Source organism: Triturus cristatus, chromosome 2_2 (assembly GCF_964204655.1).
Source record: "Triturus cristatus chromosome 2_2, aTriCri1.1, whole genome shotgun sequence".
NCBI lineage: Eukaryota > Metazoa > Chordata > Amphibia > Caudata > Salamandridae > Triturus > Triturus cristatus.
The window spans coordinates 976442371-976464772 of record NC_140582.1 but is presented as its reverse complement, the minus strand read 5'-3'; the positions used below and the strand labels follow the sequence as shown (position 1 = coordinate 976464772).

The 22402-nt window shown below is 42.4% G+C and overlaps 1 protein-coding gene across 3 annotated transcripts in view; it reads left to right on the top strand.

Annotated features, from left to right (window-relative positions):
• The first annotated feature begins 10628 nt into the window (after positions 1–10628).
• The window catches only part of LOC146863027 (uncharacterized), a 373630-nt gene continuing 361856 nt past the window's right edge, over positions 10629–22402 (top strand). For 2 of the 3 annotated variants that reach the window (XM_085642407.1, XM_085642405.1), the window contains exon 1: positions 10629–10704. The gene's annotated coding sequence lies outside the window, so the exon portion shown is untranslated. The remainder of the gene's footprint in view (positions 10705–22402) is intronic. The other variant, XM_085642406.1, reaches the window with a different exon arrangement.

Here is a 22402-nt window from a genome sequence, read left to right as displayed (position 1 = left end):
ATCAAAGAGCCAGGTCTTGAGGCCCTTTCTGAATTGAGGCAGTGACGGTGATTGTCCTAGGTGCAGATGTAGGAAGTTCCAGGTCTTCACAGCGAGGTAGGAGAAGGATCTTCCTCCAGTCAATGTTTTTCAGACCTGTTGGATTGTTACCAAGGCCAGATAGGATTTAAAACCTAACAAAGTGAATGGGGTGGTCCTATGCTAACATGATTTTACTACTACCGAAAGCAACCATTTCTAGCAACCATAGAATGATGACAGGGTAAGACAAAACATTAAACAATAAGGTTGTAAACCCATCCATTGAAGTTTGCATGCAGCTTCATGATGCTGGTTCATAGCTCACTGTGCTATAAGGACTGCAACGTATGAACTGCAAGTAACAAAAGGATATCCCACTTACATATCTACATAAAAATGCTAATCTGTGACCTGAATGTTACAGGGTGTGCTGTGCAGTGATACATTAACCCACTGTGCTTCATTATGAGTGAAGAAATGTGTCAAAACAAAACACACATCTCTCCACTAAGTATATTAACACCGGAGTTATCATACCATTATTAGCCCATGTAATTTGCTGGACAAACAAAGATCTCTGCAGCAGGTCCTTAACCTAATCGGGCATTTTAAAATGTAGCCTCTTTATGACCTGTTAAGTGAGTCAGAACACACTTAACGTCACAATTGTCCTTGTTGCTAATTTCTTTGCGGCAGAGTTTAAAAAGTTATTGTATACGGTTACTGTCAAGTTCACTGCTGGCCCTTGTGACTCCAATCCCTTTCTTCTGCCACACCCTGATCCACAGTTTATGGTTTCCCAGAGTATTTTTATCCCAATTGCAACACTGCTTGCAATGCCATGCGTGAAACAAGCAAAGGTTCCCCTATGGTAGGTGCACCTGTCCGGCATGCCGCTTTTTGAATGTGGATGAGGGAGATGGGGCAGGTCCTGGCTTTGGGATGTATACATAGATAGAGATGTGAGTATTTTCGGATAGAGTTTACAGCTTATGTGAGACGTCACTTGAATTGCCATGAAGCAGTTTAGGTGCCATCGAAATTTATGGTCGAGCAATAAATGACAACCATGTTGGTTGGCTGAGGCCTGCCCATGTAGGAGGAATAGGAGGCCTAAGGCCTGCAGACTGCACCGTACATTCAGGAAAGATTGTGCAGAGACAATGGGGCAAAATTGTGGCTGTAAGGGGAGAGGCTGCCTCCACAGGAAATGAAGGCAAACAAAGAACAAAGGGCATGAGGCTGCGCGAAGTTGAATAAGCATGCATACCTTTGACTAATGGTTGGCAGGTGTACAAATCAAATAGATCAATGAGTTGTGAGGGTAAAAGAAATGGGCAAAAGAACACTCAAGGCGCTGGCAGAAGGGCGTTTTTTTCATAGTTTTTTCATCCTGCATGATTGGCTGCTGGGACTAGGGTCGGGACCAGGAATGGGCTTAGGGTTTCACGCCTAATTGGCTGTTGGGAGTAGGGCTGTGATTAGCTGCAAGAGGCTGGTGTCCTATTGGCTCTAGGGCTTTGGGCTAGTGTTGTGACAGGTTAGGGTTCCCATTAATGAAGAGGTCACCTAAATACTAGGGCTATTTAAGGACAGAGTTCCGGGCATCTCAGCCCGGGCATCGAGGCTAAGGGCAGAGAGAACAAGGGCAGCTGCCTGTTTGAGCCTGTTCGAGACTGGTCAGGACTAGGGCCACGAATGCTGCCCATTTTCTAATACACCAGCACCCACCATACCCCATCCACAACCAACATAACACACTCACAGCACATGCACTGTACTAATTTACTATAAACTAACCCAAGACAAAGTTCAGTGTCTAAGCACCCACTACAAAACCCCAGAAATCAAACCTTCTGATCCTCCTTGACCTTTCCTCTGCCTTTGATACGGTCAATCATAACAACCTATTAGCCATTCTGCAAAACAGGATGGGTTTTGGTGATCAGGTGCTACAATGGTTCTCGTCCTTCCTCCATCACAGATCGCAAAGAGTCAATGCAAATCACTCTCTCTCCAAGCCTTCGCCTGTTCTCATGGGGGTCCCCCAAGGATCTGCTTTATCTCCTATCCTCTTCAACCTTTTCTTGGAACCGTTAGCTAACACACTTAACTCCATGGATATTCATTTCCACATGTATGCCGACGACACGCAACTCTACCTGAAAATCTCATCCCCGGAAAACCTCATATCACTAAACACCATCCTAACATATGCTCAAAACTGGTTAACTGAGAACCATCTCCTGCTCAACACCTCAAAAACAGAATTCCTGCTCGTCTCCCCTCAGAATTACACCCCCAATCTTGACCTCTGGCTGAGCCACCTCACTGCTTTCAACTGCACTCCCCTCATCGTAAACTCAGCCAAATCTCTAGGAGTCACCATGGACAAGAACCTGAATATGAAAAATCACATCAGCAATACATGTAAAGGTGCAAACCACTTGATTAGGACACTCAGAAACATCAAACCTTTCCTTCCACTTAAGGATTTCAAGCAGGTGGTTCAAGCGCTTGTCCTACCGAGACTAGATTACGGCAGTGCTACCCTCTGTGGCCTGCCCAAATACACCCTGGCTCCGTTAAGGGCTTCACTGAATGCTGCTGCTAGATTGGTTACAGGCTCCAAACGCAATGAGCGCATATTGCCGGTCCTAAAAACTCTAAATTGGCTCCCCTATGAAGCACGAATCCAGCTCAAAATTGCCACAATGACGCACAAAGCAATCAACTTCTAGACGCCCAGGTATTTGGCGCAACAACTTGAACTATCTTGTGGTGCTAGAGTCTCTAGAAGCGCTACTACCTTACTCTTGAATCCACCTATCTCTAACAAAAAGAGAACCTCTCACAGAGCCTTCTCTGGCGCGGCTACAAAGATATGGAACTCTCTTCCTCCAGAAATACGCAGAATCACCAGAACAACGGTGTTCAAACTGGAAGTCAAAAGATTCCTGATGAATAAACTCCCTCAGTAATTGGGCTAACACCTTGGCCCGTCGACATTGTTCCTACTTCCATTGTTTCAACATTTATTACTATACTTTTTTTTTTTCAGTTCTAGTTTGATTGTAAAGCGCTCTGATATCCCTTGGGATCTTGTTCGCGCTATATAAAACTTTATAAATAAATAAATAAATACAGCAACTCTCTTTTAACCGCCTCTCATCCATTGGACAATTTAGAACCTTACTACATGACCCATATGCTGCACCACTACCCCCAACTCATACACCTTCCACCCTAAACAGACACAAACAAAATAAGCAACATGCCACTCCTCACAACTTCGCTTCTCCATGTCTACTGCACAACAAGGTTACACTACAAAAACAACACAGCTCACCAACTCACTCTCAAACACCGTCTCATCCACCTACACATGCAGACCCATCAAAATGCCTTCTTAGCATGCTGGAAGAGGAACATGATACAGAACAGCTACACGATTGCTATCCTCATACAACTAATACCAACGCTAAGGACACACCTGCTACAAGTCCATAAAATACTGCTCATTCTTCTACAAAACACAGTCACACTATCGCCAAAGCACATTCTCTAAACTGTCCACTAATAAATGCTCAATTGCTCTCTAAAAACAAACATCACATCTACAACCTTCTCACTGACACAAAACCTGACATGCTCTTCATAACTGAGTCATGGCTGGGAGATGATATGACTCCAGTCCTGCATGAAGCTGTTCCTCTAGGCTTTCAAACTATCACGCAAAATCGTATAGGCAAAAGAGGAGGTGGCGTAGTTGTTGTGTTCAGGCAAACATCACATATCACTAAAGCTGACAACGTCTCGATAGAAGGTTGTGAGGCCCTTTTCACCAGATGCAATCCTACACCATCTTCCTCCTGTAACTTCCTGCTCCTTTACAGACCTCCACCTAGCAATGCAACATTCCCTGACACACTTCCAGACACGGTTTCAAACCTGATAACACTACACTCTAACCTGTGCATGCAGAATATATGATGTTACTTAGCATACCGTTACTCCGCAGGTATTTACTTCAAAGTTTTTAACTTCGCAAATACCTTTACTATGCATGATTTTAGTGCGCATGCTTTTACTTCGCAAATATATACAAATACATTAAAAATGCTTTTACTTCGCAGTTAATTATTACGCATACCGTTACAACGTGTTATTAGTACTTTAAAAAAAAATTAATCGTAATAGTAACCTATCCCTGGCACGCACCCTGAACCCTAAAAAAAACCCCTACACCCCAAACCCTATCTCACCCTGACCCCTAAAAATATCCCAGTACCCCAAAACCTAAACGCACCCTGAACTCTAAATTACCCCCTACACCCCAAAACCGTAACCCACCCTGACACCTAAAATTATCCCAGCACCCCAAAACCTAAATGCACCCTGAATCCCCAAAATACCCCAGCACCCCAAAACCTTAAACGCACCCTGAACCCTCAAAATACCCCATGCACCCCAAAACCCTAACCAACCCTGACCCCGAAAATTAGCCCAGCTCCCCAAAACCTGAATGCACCCTGAACCCCAAAAATACCCCAGCACCCCCAAACCTTAACTGCACCCTGAACCCTCAACCCTCAAAATACACCGATACCCCATGCACCCCAAAACCCTAACCCACCCTGACACCTAAATTTACCCCAGCACCCCAAAACCTAAACCCTCCCTGAACCCCAAAGATACCCCAGCACCCCAAAACCTTAAATGCACCCTGAACCCTAAAAATACCCCCTACACCCCAAAACTCTAACCAACCCTGACACCTAAATGCACCCTGAACCCCAAAAATACCCCAGCACCTCAAAACCTTAAATGCACCCTGAACCCCAAAAAGACCCCCCTACACCCCAAAACCCTAACCCACCCTGACACCTAAATGCACCCTGAACCCCAACAATACCCCAGCACCCCAAAACCTTAAATGCACCCTGAACCCTAAAAATACCCCCTACACCTCAAAACCCTAACCAACCCGATCCCTAAAATTACCCCAGCACACCAATACCTAAATGCACCCTAAACCCCAAAAATACCCCGGAACCCCAAAACCTTAAATGCACCCTTATTCCTAAAAATACCTTCTACACCCCAATACCCTAACCAACCCGACCCCTAAAATTACCCCAGCACCCCAAAACCTGAAAGCACCCTGAACCCCAAAAATACCCCAGCACCCCAAAACCTTAAATGCACCCTGAACCCTCAACCCTCAAAATACCCCATAATACCCCAAAACCCCAAAACTCTAACCCACCCTGACACCTAAAATGACCCCAGCATCCCAAAACCTAAACCCACCCTGAACCCCAAAAATACCCCAGTACCCCAAAACCTAAAATGCACCCTGAACCCTAAAAATACACCTTACACCCCAAAACCCTAACCAACCCTGACCCTTAAAATTACCCCAGCACCACAAAACCTAAATGCACCCTGAACCCCAAAATTACCCCAGCACCCCAAAACCTTAAATGCACCCTGAACCCTAAAAAAAACCCTACACCCCAAAACCCTAACCCACCCTGACCCCTTAAAATACCCCTGTACCCCAAACCTTTAATTTGCAGAGTAGCTCCATTATGCGTAGTAAGTACATGCTAAGTAATGGCATCTGCGAAATAAAATATGCGAAGTAATGGTAATACAAAGTAATGCTCATGTAGTAAAGGTAGAATACCATGCATTCTGGGTGACCTCAACATTTGGTTTGACAAACTCAATATGCCCCATCCAAAAGTAATCATAACTGGCCTAGACACACTGAACCTGCATCAGATCATCCACAAACCCACACTCATTGCTGGACACATCCTAGATGTCATTTTTGAAAATACAGAACTAATTACCTCTCAATCAATTACTCCAGTCACATGGTCAGACAACCATTTGCTTGCCTTCCAAAATAGAAACAACACAAGGCGACACACCTAAAACCACCTTACATGCATCCACCTATCGACGGTGGAAGAAACTCAATTTGGAAATCTTAAAAACACATCTAACATCCAGTACAGATCTAGACACAATAAATTCTGTTCAAAAGCTATGTGAGTGGCTACAGGAAGCTTTTGATATCCTGATACCACTAAAAAACTAAATAACAGAACAAAAAACAGGCACTGCGGAGAAATACAGAGATAAAACAACAATTTAGAAAGCTGCAACGTGTCTGGCTCAAAACAAATCCCAATCAAGACAAACTTTGCCTACAGAAATTTAACAGATTATACAAGTCAGCTATGACAAAAGCTAGGAAAAGGTGCTATTCAGACAGAATTCAAAATGCTAAATATGCAAATAAAGAATTCTATAAAATTCTCATTGAATTTCGTAAACCAATTTACCTAGAAGGAGCTCATCCTGTTACTCAAGATTTCGCAGACAAACTGGCAAATCATTAGGCCTGGGCTAAATTTCCGTTCCGCTCGCGGAAATTGCGATAATTTGACATTTTCGCGTTCCGCGGAGAGCGCGAAAATGTCAAAATTTACGCATTCCGCAGCTTAGCGATAATTTGTTTCTTGCTCGCGCTGTAAAATAATACATTCTCGCACGCGCGCGATCGCCTTACCTGAATCCCCGCGTTCGCCGACAAGTTTTCCTGATCCGGTCGCGTTCTCCACAAGATGTTGGATTGTTGGTAGCCATTTGCGTTGTCTCGCGACAGTTCGCGCCCGCAGTAATGCCATTGGTCACGCGATCACGTCTTTCTTCTCGCGATCATGCACCACGAGAAGAGTGAAAACAAGATGGCCGCGCCCACAAGCAACCGCATGGGTAAGTTGGTGGATGATGACTGAGAAATGGTAATGGCTGATAGTGGTATTTCGGAAGGTCATATTGAGCATGAGGAGTGGCAGCAGGTGGTGAAGGAGGACAAGGTGTTGGAGGAGGTTAGGAAGTACATGTCCTGTGGGTGGCCTAAAAAGGGAAAAGTTCTCGTCCTCAATATAGTCAGGCAGTTGGTGGCCTGATCACATAGGTCCTCCTCCAGTACCCTCAAATAAAGTTAAAAATCTCGGGGTCCTTTTCGACACCAACCTATCAATCGAAACACAGATCAACCATATCACATCTGCCTGCTTCTTTATCCTTAAAATAATTTAAAAAGTGCTTCCTTATATCCCTTTTGACTTAAGAAAAACAGTGGTCACACCACTGTTTGCATCCAGGCTAGACTACTGCAATGCCCTATTCACCAGTGCGAGCAAGCACAGTATTCATAAACTTCAGATTGTTCAGAATGCTGCAGCCAGAGTCCTGTTTGGGCTCACATGTTGTAATTTGGTCTCCAAGGTTCTCACACAGTTATACGGGCTGCCTATAGCCAAACATATTCAATTTAGAGCCCTGTATATAGCTTTTAAAGCTAGGCATGGCCTCGGTCCATGGCAACTCTTACAATTCTTTAAACCCTACATCCCAGCTAGACCACTTAGGTCTTCAGACTGCGAAAATATGATCATCCCCAGGGTGCAGAAAGTAAAATGGGAAGGAAAAGGATTTTCTTATACCACCACTAAGCTTTGGAACTCCCTCCCCATAACCTTAAAAAAAGAAAATAATCTGCTCAAATTCAGGAAAGGACTGAAAATCTGGATTTTTTAAAGGTGCTTCCATCACAATAAGTACAATCTAATAATCTGAACCAGCGCCTAGACACCTTCGGGTATATGTAGCGCTATATAAATATTTAATTTCCTTTCAAGTCCCTTTGTTGGATGTATTTGGTGATTTTATTCCTGATGAACAGCGGTTCTATTCCATGTATTGCTTTGTGGGTGATAGAAACAGACTTCTAACAGCTCCACAAGTTCCTCTCCTCCAGTGTAAAAGCCATTTCTCATTCCTCTTCTGCAACATTCAAAGCATCACTATTTCCCTGAGGTAACCATGACATGCAAACAACATGTACATTTGCTCTTTCGTGAACGTACTCCACAGCAAACTGATATGCTTGCAACTTGGACAACAACCAAACCAGGCACACTGTAAGTGATCTTTTTCTACTGGGTGGCAGAATACTAACAAATGGACTATGGTCAGTTCTAAACACATACATAGTTCCCCACAGAAACATCCTAAAATGCTCTGCTGCCAATGTGCACATCAATTACTTTCTCTTGAAGACAGAATTATTGCATTCATCCTCCTTCAATGTTATTGATGCAAAGGATACATCCCTTTCATAAATTGTATTTTGTTAAGTGCTGCCCCCGTTCCACAATAACTTTTGTCATGCACTACCACACACTTTCTATCAATCTCAAATGATCTAAAAAATGGTGATTGTACAAACGCATTCTGCAGACCCTGAAATGCATGCTTTTGATCTGCTCCCCAACTAAACAGATTTTTTTTAAAATACATTTTAATGGTTCCACTTTGCTCGCATTTCCCTTGACAAATCAGGCATATAATTCTGTTAGGCCAAGAAATTACATTAATTGCTCATAAGTCTGAAGTGTAGGAGCATTCACGATTGCCTGTTTAATTCCATTTTTTTAATGCCTATGTCCCAAATATTATACCTCCCCACACCAGAGCACACACTTAGCCAGTTTAAGTGTTTCAAACATATTTATTTTTACATAAAAAATATTATTGTCATGTTTCTCATAGCCTTTGCCAAAAACTAAAACATTATCTTAAAATGCTACTGCACCAGACACATCTTTTAGAGTGTTTTTCATTGTGCATTGAAAGACTGACGTTGCACTTGCTAGACCGATGGGTGTTCAGTGATACTGAAATCCTTTCAGCCATCAAAAAGACTGTCAAGTGTTTGGACTCTTCCACAAGTGCAGTCTGGTGATAAGCTCTTGCTAAATAAAGTGATGCACCAGTCAAAGTGGAAAACCTTTCATTGAGAGTAGGCAATGGAAGCCTTTTTATCCATATTTAAGTGATTAAGCTACACAGGACAATGCTCAGTCTCAAATCACCCAATTCTTTCAAAGAATTCACCACAGACTCAATTATGTTCTTTGCATATAAATCCTTAAGCATTCCCTTTCAATTTCATTCTGAATGTCAATGGCAGGTTCTGAACTTTAGGTCTGACTGAGACAGTATTATCCCTCAAGACGATTCTATGATTGAATCTTCACGCTTGCCCATCTCTCCCCTGAATACCTTGTAAAATCTTTGCTTCAACAACAATACCAATTCCTCATTATATTCATTATCACCAATGGCATTCACATGAGGAACAGCATCGGGTTCAAGACGTATTCACATAGCCTGTTGATGCGACTATCCAAGAATGGGATCCTCTCGCTACGCTACACACATTTTCCTTTTAGTTTTTCTTCCTTCAAATTTTATCTCGGCCCAGAAATACCCAGCCACCTTTACTTAATGACCTGTGCAACCACCTCACTGAACACCAGATGATAGTAACATCTTTTCCCCCAAATATCACATACCAATGACTTCCCAAGAATCGCGAATCATGCACACAACTCAGCCATCACTTGAACATCCTTCCCAACCACATGTATATTGCACTCTGGAAAACCTAAATGCTTGCTGTCACTAACACAGAAAACAACATTGGGATTAAAACTCATGACACCATCTCCATCATCTAAGACACAATTAACTTTGCTGCCAAGAATAGCCTTACACACTCTCCCAAAATGCCTTATTTTTGTAACAATTGCAGAATGTATTCATTGCTGGGCACCTTTAAAATTGCCCACATTGTAAGGCTACAGCACCTATAACAAGATACAGATGGTTTTATTTCCACCCATATAAAGTTGCCATCCTTTCTACTTTTGTTGATGAATTGTCCTTTTAATGTATAGCACTCAGAGCTTCAGCCTTCCTCACAGAGTTCAAACAGCACATGTTTTCCCTGATCTCCTGAACCAATCTTTCTGGTTATTCAATGCATTTCACCATATTTATATATTTATAGCAAGATTCAAAGTGATTTTGGTACCCATCCAAAGTCTTTCTTATAGCTTTTACTTTTCATTGGAACCTGGTTCTTCAATACTTATTCGTAACATATGTTCTCTAATTTGCTTGTGCTCTCAGCGCTAAGACGTATTCTTCAATTGTTTCATCTAAGCTATAGAATACAATTTAAATCTTTCTATGCTAGTGATATTTTTTTTTACCATAATCTCTGTTTCTTTGTTCCACAACATACTCAAAAGACATCAATATTACCTGGATTCTTCAGTGCTGGTAAAATTGTGAATTTGTGACGGTCCTGGTCGAACAGGCAACTTTGATAAGTGCCAGGACATGATGTGGCAGCAGTTGGGCTGTATACATTCGATATTCATTAATTCGTTCATTCATTAATTTTTGGGGGTGCCTTCAAATGGGGTGACCAGTTGTGGTTAGTGCTGCCATGCGTGCCGTTGAAGATGGTCACTCATGGAAAACAGGATTTTTTATTTTCTATTGATAAATTCTGGGAGAAAGTTTTATTGATAACAATAAGACACGAGATGCGTGTGTGTTTTCTTGTATGTAGATCGCTGGCCACCTGCGAGAACCAGTAGGAATTTCCAGCGTCCATTTCCTCATTACTTGTAAACATTTCAAAGGGCGAGCTTAAGGATAAAGAAACTAATATACCCGTGCGTTGTGACCCAGCAGCAAACCAACAGCTTCTCGGGCTGGAGGAAGAAGCATTTAAGAAAGAAGGTAAGCACAGAACTAAAACGTTCGATGTACAACTCCTTATTACGTGATTGCTGGAGAATTATTTTATGGTTAAAAATCTGTTTTCAGAAAAAAACACGTTTTTCAAGAAAGCCATGTACTTCGCCTATCACTGAAGCGGTTACAAATCAGCAATGGAATGTCGTAAGGACAGCGATGTCTAGGATGCTGGTCACACAGGAATAGTCTGGAAAATGCGCGAAGCCGCACCTCACTGTAAAAGAATCATTTGTTTGTGACGTGTTTACGGTACACCAGGGATCCGTCCGTTTAGAAGAGGTGTACAGTACATTACAGATTGATTGGACATCGGGTTCACAGAATCGTTCAGGTTTTGTTTTTTCAGATTGCGAAGAGTTATCAAATGCGTTTTTCTCCTTAGGAAACCTTCCCACTCGCAGATGCCCTAACAAGAGTACTGTAGGTGTTTTCCCTTGATGAGCAATCATGTTTTGATGTGTACATATTTTGAAGTCCACGTTAACAGCAGACAGACATGAATGACAAATGCAAGAAAAGACGTGTTTTTCAGAAAAGCTCGCCGTTGACAAGAAATACCTCAACACAATACTCACATATATTGGCACGCATAGTTCAATTGAAAAAAAGTCTCAAAGGTCAGGAAATGTAGCACTGTGTGTCATTTCTTGAGGCTCGATATATCTGTCATGTGATATGGTTTCAGCACGCTATGTTAGGTGATGTCATATGCTATCCAGTGGCGTCTGGTGGCCTTTTAAAGTGATGAGGCGCAAAAGTTAGGTATGAATAGCGAACCGTGCAAGCCTTATAAATAAGGAGGGCTCGTGGGATTCGATCACACTGAAGACTAAGTGGGGGGAACGAAAAAACAAGACAGCGGGCCTTTTCCATCTCTGCACCCAGTATCTGGAACAACAGCCTAATATCCATTAACACCACCCCAGCAATGCTGCAATGTAGGAAAGATTTAAAAACACCCTCCTTTAAAGAATAGTAAATCACAATGCAATAAAAGAAAAATCACTAACCAGCTCCCACTCCTAGCACTCATTGACTACATGCTTGCCTTTACCTTGTACAAAACCCCACTGCCTTTTGTGGCCAGATTCCAGCTTTGCACATAGTACACATACACATGAGTGCAGTCTGCATGTAGCTCCTTGATGCCAGTAAATAGATCACTGTTCTATAATAGAAGGATTGCAACTTATGAATTGGAACAAAATGATCTCAGTATCAAAAGCAGTAGTCCATTTACCTTCCTACATGAAATACAAATCTGTGATCTGCATGATACACAATGTGCTTTGCACCAGACACATGTGCCAAAACTGTTGCTGGACAGAAGACATACCTCTCCCAGAACTGAATTAACGACCAGAGTTGTTTTACCAATCTTATAATTCTCTCATACTTTCTTTTCACACAAAGATCTGCACAGCACGTGTCTTGACTAATGTTATGCCAGTGATGGCTGGTGTGCGCTGTGCTGTACTTTGTGTGTGTGTTCTGTTGTGTGGTGATTTTGTATAGTCTTTTCATGGGCAGTTGTACCATACGTGTTGTGTTATGTTTTATTCTGTTTTTTGTGTGTGTTTCAATTAGGAATATTCACACCGTAGTTAAACATCATTGGCTACCCCAAAGCCACTGTATTTGTGATGTGCTCTTCGGTGACACGGTTCACACCATGTGGTGTGATGTGTGTTGGTTTGGTTTGCTTTGTGTTGTTCAGTGGGGTGTAGCTATCTCATGCTGTTGTCTATTGCATATCATTGTATCCTTTTATGGTGTGACATTTATAGTGGTGTCATGTGGGCTTTTGTGCCTTGAAATGTATCCGTAGGTACAGCAGATGAAAAAAGGCATTTATCTAATACAATATTGATAATTGTTATGGTTGCTTTGACACCATGTTGTTATTTAGTCAAAAGGTTTTTCAAACATATGTGTAGTGACATGCACTCTGATGGCAAAGGCATATATATATATAGATATATATATATATATATTATCTACTGGCGTTCGCCAGTAGATAGTTATAGTTAGGACCGTGTTTCCATAGGAAATCCGCAACATTCTATTTGGAATAACTTTGGCGCCGGTTGACGAATCCTCGCGAAATTTTCAAAATAGGTGGGGCGCTCCGCTCCTACCCTGAAAGTCTTGGGGGGATTCGTCAAGCCGGGGATGAGAAAAAAGGGGGGTCCCAAAACACATTTTTCCCATGCAATTTTCCATAGGGACCTTTAGTCCAAGGTACAGCCCGAACGGCTGAACAGAATTACTTGAAATTTGGCAGAGAGGTAGTCCTCAGCTCAGGGATGTGCCTTTTGCATATATGGTGTCAATCTGTTCAGTAGTTCCTGAGAAAATCAAAAGTAAAATCATATATATATGTGGGCGGAGCCTAACGACACATCTCATCCTGAGATCTGATTGGCTGTCAGCACTTCATCCAAGAAGTGTTGGCAGCCATCTTGGGACCAATATACATGATAGCACCTCATTAAAAAGCATTGCAGTTAATAGAAGGTTTTAAGACTTTAGTTACATTATAAATCATTTGTTGATGGTACCATACTCATTTTAGGAATTGTGGTATGTTCTAAGGTGATTTCACCATGTGAAAAAGCCTTCTGCTGGGATATCATGATTGAGAGAAAAAAATTTTCTCATGCTTTTCCCACAGAGGTTTAAAAGGTGATCTATAAGCTAAACTGAGAGCTTATTTTCTGTAAATTCACATTATCTTTCTCAGTCATGTGAGAATGAAGTCTTACATTCTCAGTAAAACATGTACATCCAACAAGGGCAGAGACTGTCAGTTGATTCCTTTGTGTTCTACTGCAGCTTCCCAGAGTGTTCCAAAGAACAACTAGAGCGCTAACAGTCCTACTTATGATAAATGTATGGCACACCTGAAGCCATCTTGCTTGGATTAAAGTGGTAACTCTTAAAACATTTAATTTAAAAAGGAACAAAATGAGGGGGTTCATTTTTCCATAAAAAGTATGATTAGTGCTGCAGATAGAAAAATTAGGGCACAATTTGAGTGACTTCTCAAATCCTCTTCTATTTCATTAAAAAATTCTGACATGCAGACTGAAACATGCACTTTCAATACCAGCAGCAGTTTTCCCTGGTGAGCAGTAGCTTTACTACAGTGATCTAATGAGCAAAAAGAGTGCTAACATTCTGAATTTATGGCAAATGTGTGACACATCTGAATGCCTTCTTGATGGAATCAAAGTAAAAAACTGAAAGTATTTCCTACTGAGGAGACTGCAGTAAATGAGGAAATTAGGAAACTTCATAACAAATAAGTCTCCAAAGATGGCCACCAGAGACAAAAGAGCCCAAATGTAGCCCAAATATCACCAAGATGTAGCCCAAGTATAGCCCAATGACAGAATGTCCCAGAGTGTTCTTAAAAACAACTAGAGTGCCTACTGTCTTCATTATGACAAAAGTATGGCACACCTGAAGCCATCTTGATTGGAATAAACTGGTAACACTTAAAGCATTTAATTTAAAAAGGAACACAATGAGGGGGTTCATTTTGCCATAGAAATTATGATTAATGCTGAAGAAAGAAAATGAGGGCACATTTTGAGTGACTTCTCAAATCCTCTTCTATTTCATTAAAAAATTCTGACATGCAGACTGAAACATGCACTTTTAATACCAGGAGCAGACTTCCATGGTGAACAGTAGTTTTACTACAGTGATCTAATGAGCAACTAGAGTGCTAACATTCAGAATTTATGGCAAATGTGTGACATATCTGAATACCTTCATGATGGAATCAAAGTAAAAAACTGAAAGCATTTCCTACTGAGGAGACTGCAATACATGAGGAAATTAGGAAACTTCATAACAAATAAATCTCCCAAGATGGCCACCGGAGACAAAAGAGCCCAAATGAAGCCCAAAATCACCCAGATGTAGCCCAAATATAGCCCAATGACAGAAGTGTGCAAAACACTTATTATTTTGTGTTTTTCCAGTGTTATATAGTGCAGACTTGTCAGGTATTGGAGTGCTTTACATGAGCATTGGTTACATCACACAAGAACAAATTCATTTTGGTTGCAGACATGAGGAGACTAAGTGATTTGACCAGAATCACAGAATGTCGAGCTGAAGCAGAAACTCCAACCTGGTTCCCCAGTTGCAAAGTCTGCAGTTCTGGAAGTAACACCACATCCTCTCCCCTAAGTGCAACATTTAATCAAGTGGTCAACTGGATAAAAAAACATAAAGATAACAAATAATTTAAAAGTGCTTTGTCGCTATTTGAAAACTCAGAAAATGTGTCCTTATTTTAGTCTTTTAGAGCACTAACCATAATTTTGATGCCAATAAGACGCTCTCATATATGTAATTTCTAAAGGAAATGCTCTAGGTATTACAGTTTTGATTACATCAAGATGACGTCAGGCGTTCCACACTTTTGTAATAAATATAGAATGTTAGCAATATAGTTGTTCATTAGGATACTGTTGAGAGGCAGAGGCCAGGGGCACGGACTCTGAAAATTGAAGGCAGGTAGGAGGGTGCAAAGGCAACAATTTAACCACACTGAGCAGGCAGGAAGGGCCGTGGCAGCACAACAGACTATGGAGGGCAGTGGAAAGGGGGGCAGGGGCAACTAACCAACAATACAGGACTTGCAAGAGAGGCTGTGGCAATGTAATAGACCATTGTGGGCAGAAGGAAGAGGCAATGGTAGTACAACCATACATGCCAACAGACCCGATTCAGCCAGGAAACGTCCAATGTTTTTAAGCTCAAATGGGCTTTATTTGATCTGTCTCCTGTCTACAATCTCCTCTTTTTCAATGTAACTCAAAGGGGAAAATCAATACCCCAGTTGTTTTTCAAAATCTCCCTCTTACCAAGTTCAAAATGTTCGCAAGTATGGTACATTGGATCATGGAAGGAAATGGGGTAGGGACATGGACTTGGATAACAGAGGACAGGAGGGACATGGAGAGATGCACCAAACGGACCCTGCAGGGCAGGCATCAGGGTTTGAAGCAGCACACTACACCACACAGGGCATGCGGGACGGGAGTGCAGCACAACAATCCATAGAAAGCAAGAGGGAGGGGACAGGACCATGCACATGGACAACAGAGAACAGAGGGGCAAGAGGCAATGGTAGCTAGCTGACCATAATGGACAGACAGGAGAGAAAGCTGCAGCATAACAGACCATAAAGGGCAGGAGGGACGGATCAGGGGCATTACAATGGAACAGACAAGCCAGGAGGGAGGGAGTAGGGGTCTGCACATGTAAACAGAGGGCTGGGGGCAAGGGGACAGGGCAGGAGCAGCAAGATAGCCATGGAGGTCAGGCAGGATGGGCACTAGAAGCAAGACACACCATGAAGAGCAACAGTGAGACTGTGATGGAATACACACAGACCATGGAGGGAAGGTGGGAGGGGGTCAGGGGCAGCTAACTGACCACACAGGGAAGGTGGGAGGGGCCATGGCAGTACAGAAGACCATGCATGGCAAGTGGGAGGGTTAGTGGCAGCACAATGGCTATGATGGGCAAGAAGGAGGGTGCAGGGGCATGCACATAGGACGATGGAGGATAGAAGGGAGGGTCAGGACCTGTGCACAGACAAGAAAGTTCAGGGGAAGGGGCCTCACAATAGACCGCACGGGGCAGGCAGGAGGAGCAGTTGCAGCACAACAGACCAGGGAGGGCAGAAGGTTGTGGCAGTACAATGGACCATGTAGGACAGGAGGAAGAGGATAGGGGCATGGCATGTGGACAGGCAGGGTGGAGGAGGCAGGGACAGGTTACAGTCATCTGACAATGCTAGGCAGGTGGGAGGGGAGTGGCAGCTCAACAGAACACTCAGAGTAGATAGGAGTGGCAGTTCCATGGAACATGGTGGGCAAAAAGGATGGAGCAGGGGCATGCACAAAGACATCGGAGGGCAGGGGGAAGGAGAATAGGGGCAGCAAGCTAAGCACAGAGTTTAAGCAGGAGGTCAATGATGGTGCATAAAATTGGGCTATGGAGGGCAGGAGGAGTGGACTGGTACATCATACTAAATTGAGGGCAGTGGCAGCACATCAGACCATGCATGGCAGGAGGGAGGAGGCTAGTCCATGGATTCACACAACAGAGGATAGGGAGAAGGGGGATGGGGCAGCAAGCTAACTGTTCAGAGAAGGCGGTTATTAGGAACTTTATTGTTTTTAAAACGTGTGTCTGTGCGAACAACTTAAAATATGAACAAGTATGCAGCATAATCTCACTTTTATTCAGGAAGAAGAGGACGTTTGTGACTGTGACTCTGGGCTCACTTGGCAGAAACACCCCCTGACCCTCCACACCCTATCGCAAAATGTAATGCCCGTGAAAAGGGTAGGTGAACACAGTGTTATATAGAACATAGTCCTGAGAGCACGATTGAAAATGAAAACTAGATATAGTGTATGGTATAAACTATGCACCAAAAAGTGTGATATAAGATGAACCGGGCGTGAAATATAATATGCAATACATTGTGCGCAATGACAGATTCATTGGAGAGCGCGAGATAGCACAGGCACTAGCGTGTGCTATGCAATATGCGCCTTGGAGTGTAATATGCACAGGGCAGTGTTGTGTAACCTAACTAGTCTCTAAAGTTGTAATATAAAATATGTGCTGGGGAGTGTAACGTTGCATATGGACTGTGACAAAGATATGGATCCCAGATTGTAATATGTATGGCATAGCACTGTGTGTTATAACATAGGCATTGAGGAAGGCACGTTAGATGGGGCAATATAACCCGTGCGAAGACAAGTGTGGCATGACATATTCACGGGGTGGTGTTACAGTGCACATGGGCTAGAGAGTGTCATAGCATATGCACTAGCTGGTGGAATACAACACAGAGGTGTGTGGCACTCAGCAGGCAATGGTGGGTGTAACACAGCATTGGGCTCTGCCAGGAGCACGCTGTGACTCTCAAGTGATGTTTGTCCCCTTTCCAGAGAGTAAAATAAAAAGTATTACACATCCGGCAGTGGATGTGTGTTTTATTAACCGTGAGGGGGGTTTCTTGCATAGTTTTGGTCAAATTTTTGTCGAATCCCCTTTGAATGGCTTGGTGTGCATGTGTATTAAATGTGCCCGTCAATAGCTACCCATGTTTGTATAAATAAACGACAAGGGTGTCTACCGGGATTAGGCACGGTAGGGCATCAGACATGTCAGAGCTTCACTAGTGGTGTAAATACATTCCACGTGGATTCATTGTATGCATAGTCGCCTTTTAATGAATATCACGCAAATCGTCATGGTGATAGGTACGTACGGTTTGTCAAGCATGTCCTAGGTGTGTCTATAAATATATATTTTTTTAAAATAGTAAAAAACAGTGGTCGGCCCTGGGGATTGGGGTCAAAAAAATATAATTAGGAGACAGGCCCTGGGGGATGGGGTCATCAGGGCCAATAAATTAGAATAAGAAGGGGAACCACACAGGCTCCCTTCTTAAAAAATTAAAATAAATAAAAGACTGGCATCGTGCTGGAGGCCACGCCCCCTCCTTGCAGCACTCTGCAAACGCGCCCCCTGGTAAGTTGTAAGTTGGGGAATTAATTCCTCTTCAATACTGAGGGTCCCTGAGGGCCAACTAGCCCAACAGGCATCTCCAGTATGCGCCAGGGAGCTGCACTGCAGACAGGTGTTCTGAGGCCCAGCCCCTTTTTACACCTCTCTGCAACGCAGCTCTGTGGTGCTTACTGGAGGTACCTAGTGGTCTAGTTTGACCCTAGGGACCCTTAGGATTCAAGGGGACTTAATCTCTCAACTTAGAACAGCCACAGGGCGCGTTTACACAGTGGTGAAGGGAGGGGACGGGGCCTGAGGTGACGTGTGCAAACACGCACTATGGCATGTTTTAAATTGGGGATATAATTTGCCTTCAATACTGAGGGCCCCTCGGGGCTAACTAGCCCACCAAGTGCTTCCAGTAAGCGCCACTGAGCTGCATTGCAGAGAGGTGGTCCAGGCCATGCCACTTTTTACACCTCTCTGCAACGCAGCTCTGTGGCACTTACTGGAGGTACCTAGTGGGCTAGTTGGACCCTAGGGACCCTCAGGATTCAAATGAACTTAATCTCCCAACTAAAAACGGACACAGGGCGTGTTTACACAGTGGTGAAGGGAGGGGACGGGGCCTGAGTTAACGTGTGCAAAAACGCCCTGTGGCCTGTTTTAAGAGGTAGTTTTAATCCCCCTGCCCTATTATATACTAGCGGCTTACAGAGGAGGTCATGCTAATCACAGGGGGACCCCAACGCATAATGTTCCCTAGTGTATGTAGGTGTTTTCACTGTATTCTAAGTGTCTTTTAACATAGCACTGGCTCTAGGACTGGTTAGTCAGACTCAGTTACCACCAGTATCCGTCTGAAAAAGTTGAGGGTACAGGATGATTTTGCTACAAGGCTTCTTTTTGCTCTTCTTTTTGTTCTTTCTGCACGTTATCCTTCTTCCTGCACTTTTCTTCGTCTTTGAGGACTTCTGTTGCTTCTTTCTGCACTTCTTTTTTTTCTTTCTGTGCATTTTTTCTTCTTTCTTCACATGTCCTATCTCTGTAGGCATAGTTAGAAATTAGCATTTAAAAAACCTTTGAAATTCACTGAAAAAACCATAGGTTTCAGGCACGTTATAGTTAGGAATTAGCATTTAAAAAACCTCAGAAATTCACTGAAAAAAACATAGGTTTCAGGGGTGTTATAGTTAGCTGGACTTTTCACTTGTACAAAACCATTGAAATTCCCCCGTTATAGTTAGTTCAGCTAACTATAACTCGCGCGCCCGCAATGCACTGCTGATGACGTCACATATTACATCACTCATGACATGGTCAGTGACATCACTCATGACATCACTGATGATATCTCAAATGACATCACTGATGACATCACTGATGACATCATCCTTGTGATAGAGTGGCAGACCTCCTCTCACCCTAATATAACCTTTGATACACACATTCAAAAATAGAGACTAAAATTTTCAAAACAATGGACATACCAATACCAGTTACAACAACCTCTTCAGTAATTCTAAGATCCATATACACATCCACTCATTCACCAACAGTCCTATACAGTCAGTCATACATGTACTCACTCATCATATGTACTCATACACCTATACATCCTGTTACACAATGCCACTCATCCATAGAGTTACTCACACACATAGTCACTCATGCTAATAAAGAATCAAACATACATTCACTTGCATATACAGTTATACACACACCACCACACTTACTTCTACGGAAACTTACACATACTTAGTCTTTTAAACAATCACTTATAGAAATACATACTTATTCATACAGGAACTCTTTCAATCTCTCACTCTCACATATACTCACTTATATACACCAATAGTCACCTATACTAGTTTAAAACATATGTAGTTACTCATAAAGACACTATTGAGACAGTCATTCACTCACTAACACACCCATACACACACTCATCCACCCATACAGTCCTGCACACATGCTGTCTTCAACACATACAAACAGTGAGTCACTCATTCATGCACCTATGCACTACGTAATACCCCCCACCGAACCATACAGACACTCCGACACTCATACTGATACTCAAAAAACCAACTAATAACCTATATAGACACTCATGTAGCTACTCACTAACCCATGCAGCCACTTATACACAAAGTGAGAGACTGATACAGATATTTACACATTTAAACATTACTCACTAAGCCATGTATTCACTAAGATACACTTAATCAGTCAGTTATACAATCAATTTTTCAAAAACAAATCATCCATTTAGACACTTACATACCCATTTATTCTTCCATCGACCTTGAGATATACATATATAAAACATATTTAATTTTCAGAAAAACACACATTCACTGGATGATGTCATCAGTGATGGCATCAGTGATGTCATTCGAGATGTCATCAGTGATGTCATGAGTGATGTCACTGACCATGTCATGAGTGATGTAATATGTGACGTCATCAGCAGTGCATTGCGGGCGCGCGAGTTATAGTTAGCTGAACTAACTACAACGGGGGAATTTCAATGGTTTTGTACAAGTGAAAAGTCCAGCTAACTATAACACCCCTGAAACCTATGGTTTTTTCAGTGAATTTCTGAGGTTTTTTAAATGCTAATTCCTAACTATAACGTGCCTGAAACCTATGGTTTTTTCAGTGAATATATATATATATATGATCAAGGACACTCTGATGTCCGAAAACGCGTCATATGGCTATGTGAGATTGACTAAAGACCTGATTCTGCCACGCTATGCTGGAGTCCGTGACTCTCTCTTCGCCGGCTGGAAGTGGGGAGAGCCAGTATCCTGTTCGAGATATATGTATATATTGTCCTCAATCTGCATTAGGACAAAAACACGACAAAACGCCCAGAAATTGGAAAGCAGAAAACCATTTAGAGTGAAATTTGTTTCTGTGGGACAATTGCCCATTCAGGGCGTGATGTTAAATATTAGCGCAATTACTGTCAATGTAATTTTGAAGAATTCCCATTCAGGGAGATAAGTTAATGCAATGAACTGTGCTTGACCAAACAATTAGAATGCATGTTTAGAAATGGCTGACACTGTGGGACCGAAGTAAGTCCTATGTTGATGTTGCTTTCATGGTATTTAAGTTTGCCTCATGTCAGTGCCGACCACAATTTAGAAAGGCAGTAGCCGAAACGCGTTTTGTCGTGTTTTTGTCCCAATAAAGATTGAGGACAACTGTTCCCGAGAGTGCTGGTATTTTTGATGTACCGTGAGCCTGATATTTACACGCGGAGAAGGTGTCATAAGCTTTAATCCCAATGTTTTCTGTGTTAGTGACAGCAAGCCTTTAGGTTTTCCAAAGTGAAATATACATGTGGTTGGGAAGGATGTGCAAGTGATGCCTGAGTTGTGTGCATGATTCACGATTCTTGGGAAGTCATTGGTATATGATATTTGGGGAAAAATATGTTACTATCATCTGGTGTTCAGTGACGGTACAGAGCACCCGACCGCGAGTGAAGGGGGGGGGCGGAAACCGGAGCGCGAAATATATATATATATTGATATATATATATATTCACTGAAAAAACCATAGGTTTCACACACGTTATAGTTAGGAATTAGCATTTAAAAAACCTAGTTAGCTGGACATTTCACTCGTAAAAAAACCAATGAAATTCCCCTGTTATAGTTAGTTCAGCTAACTATAACTCGCGCGCCCGCAATCCACTGCTGATGACGTCACATATTACATCACTCATGACATGGTCAGTGACATCACTCATGACATCACTGATGACATCTCAAATGACATCACTGATGACATCACTGATAACATCATCCATTGAGTATGTGTTTCTGAACAATTTTAATATGTTTAATATATATAGGGAAAGGCCTGTTGATGAATGAGTGGGTGTACAAGTGTGTAAATGGATGATTTTCTGTGGTGCGTAACTGACTCTATAAGTGAGTCATTAAATGTATCTTACTGCAGACTAGTGACTAAACTGTGTAAATGTCTGTATATGTCTGTATGTTGGTGTATAAGTGGCTGCATGGTTTTTTGAATGGCTATATGAGTGTCTATATGAGTTATTGATTGCTTGTCTCAGTATCTGTATGGGTTCCTGAGTGTTTGT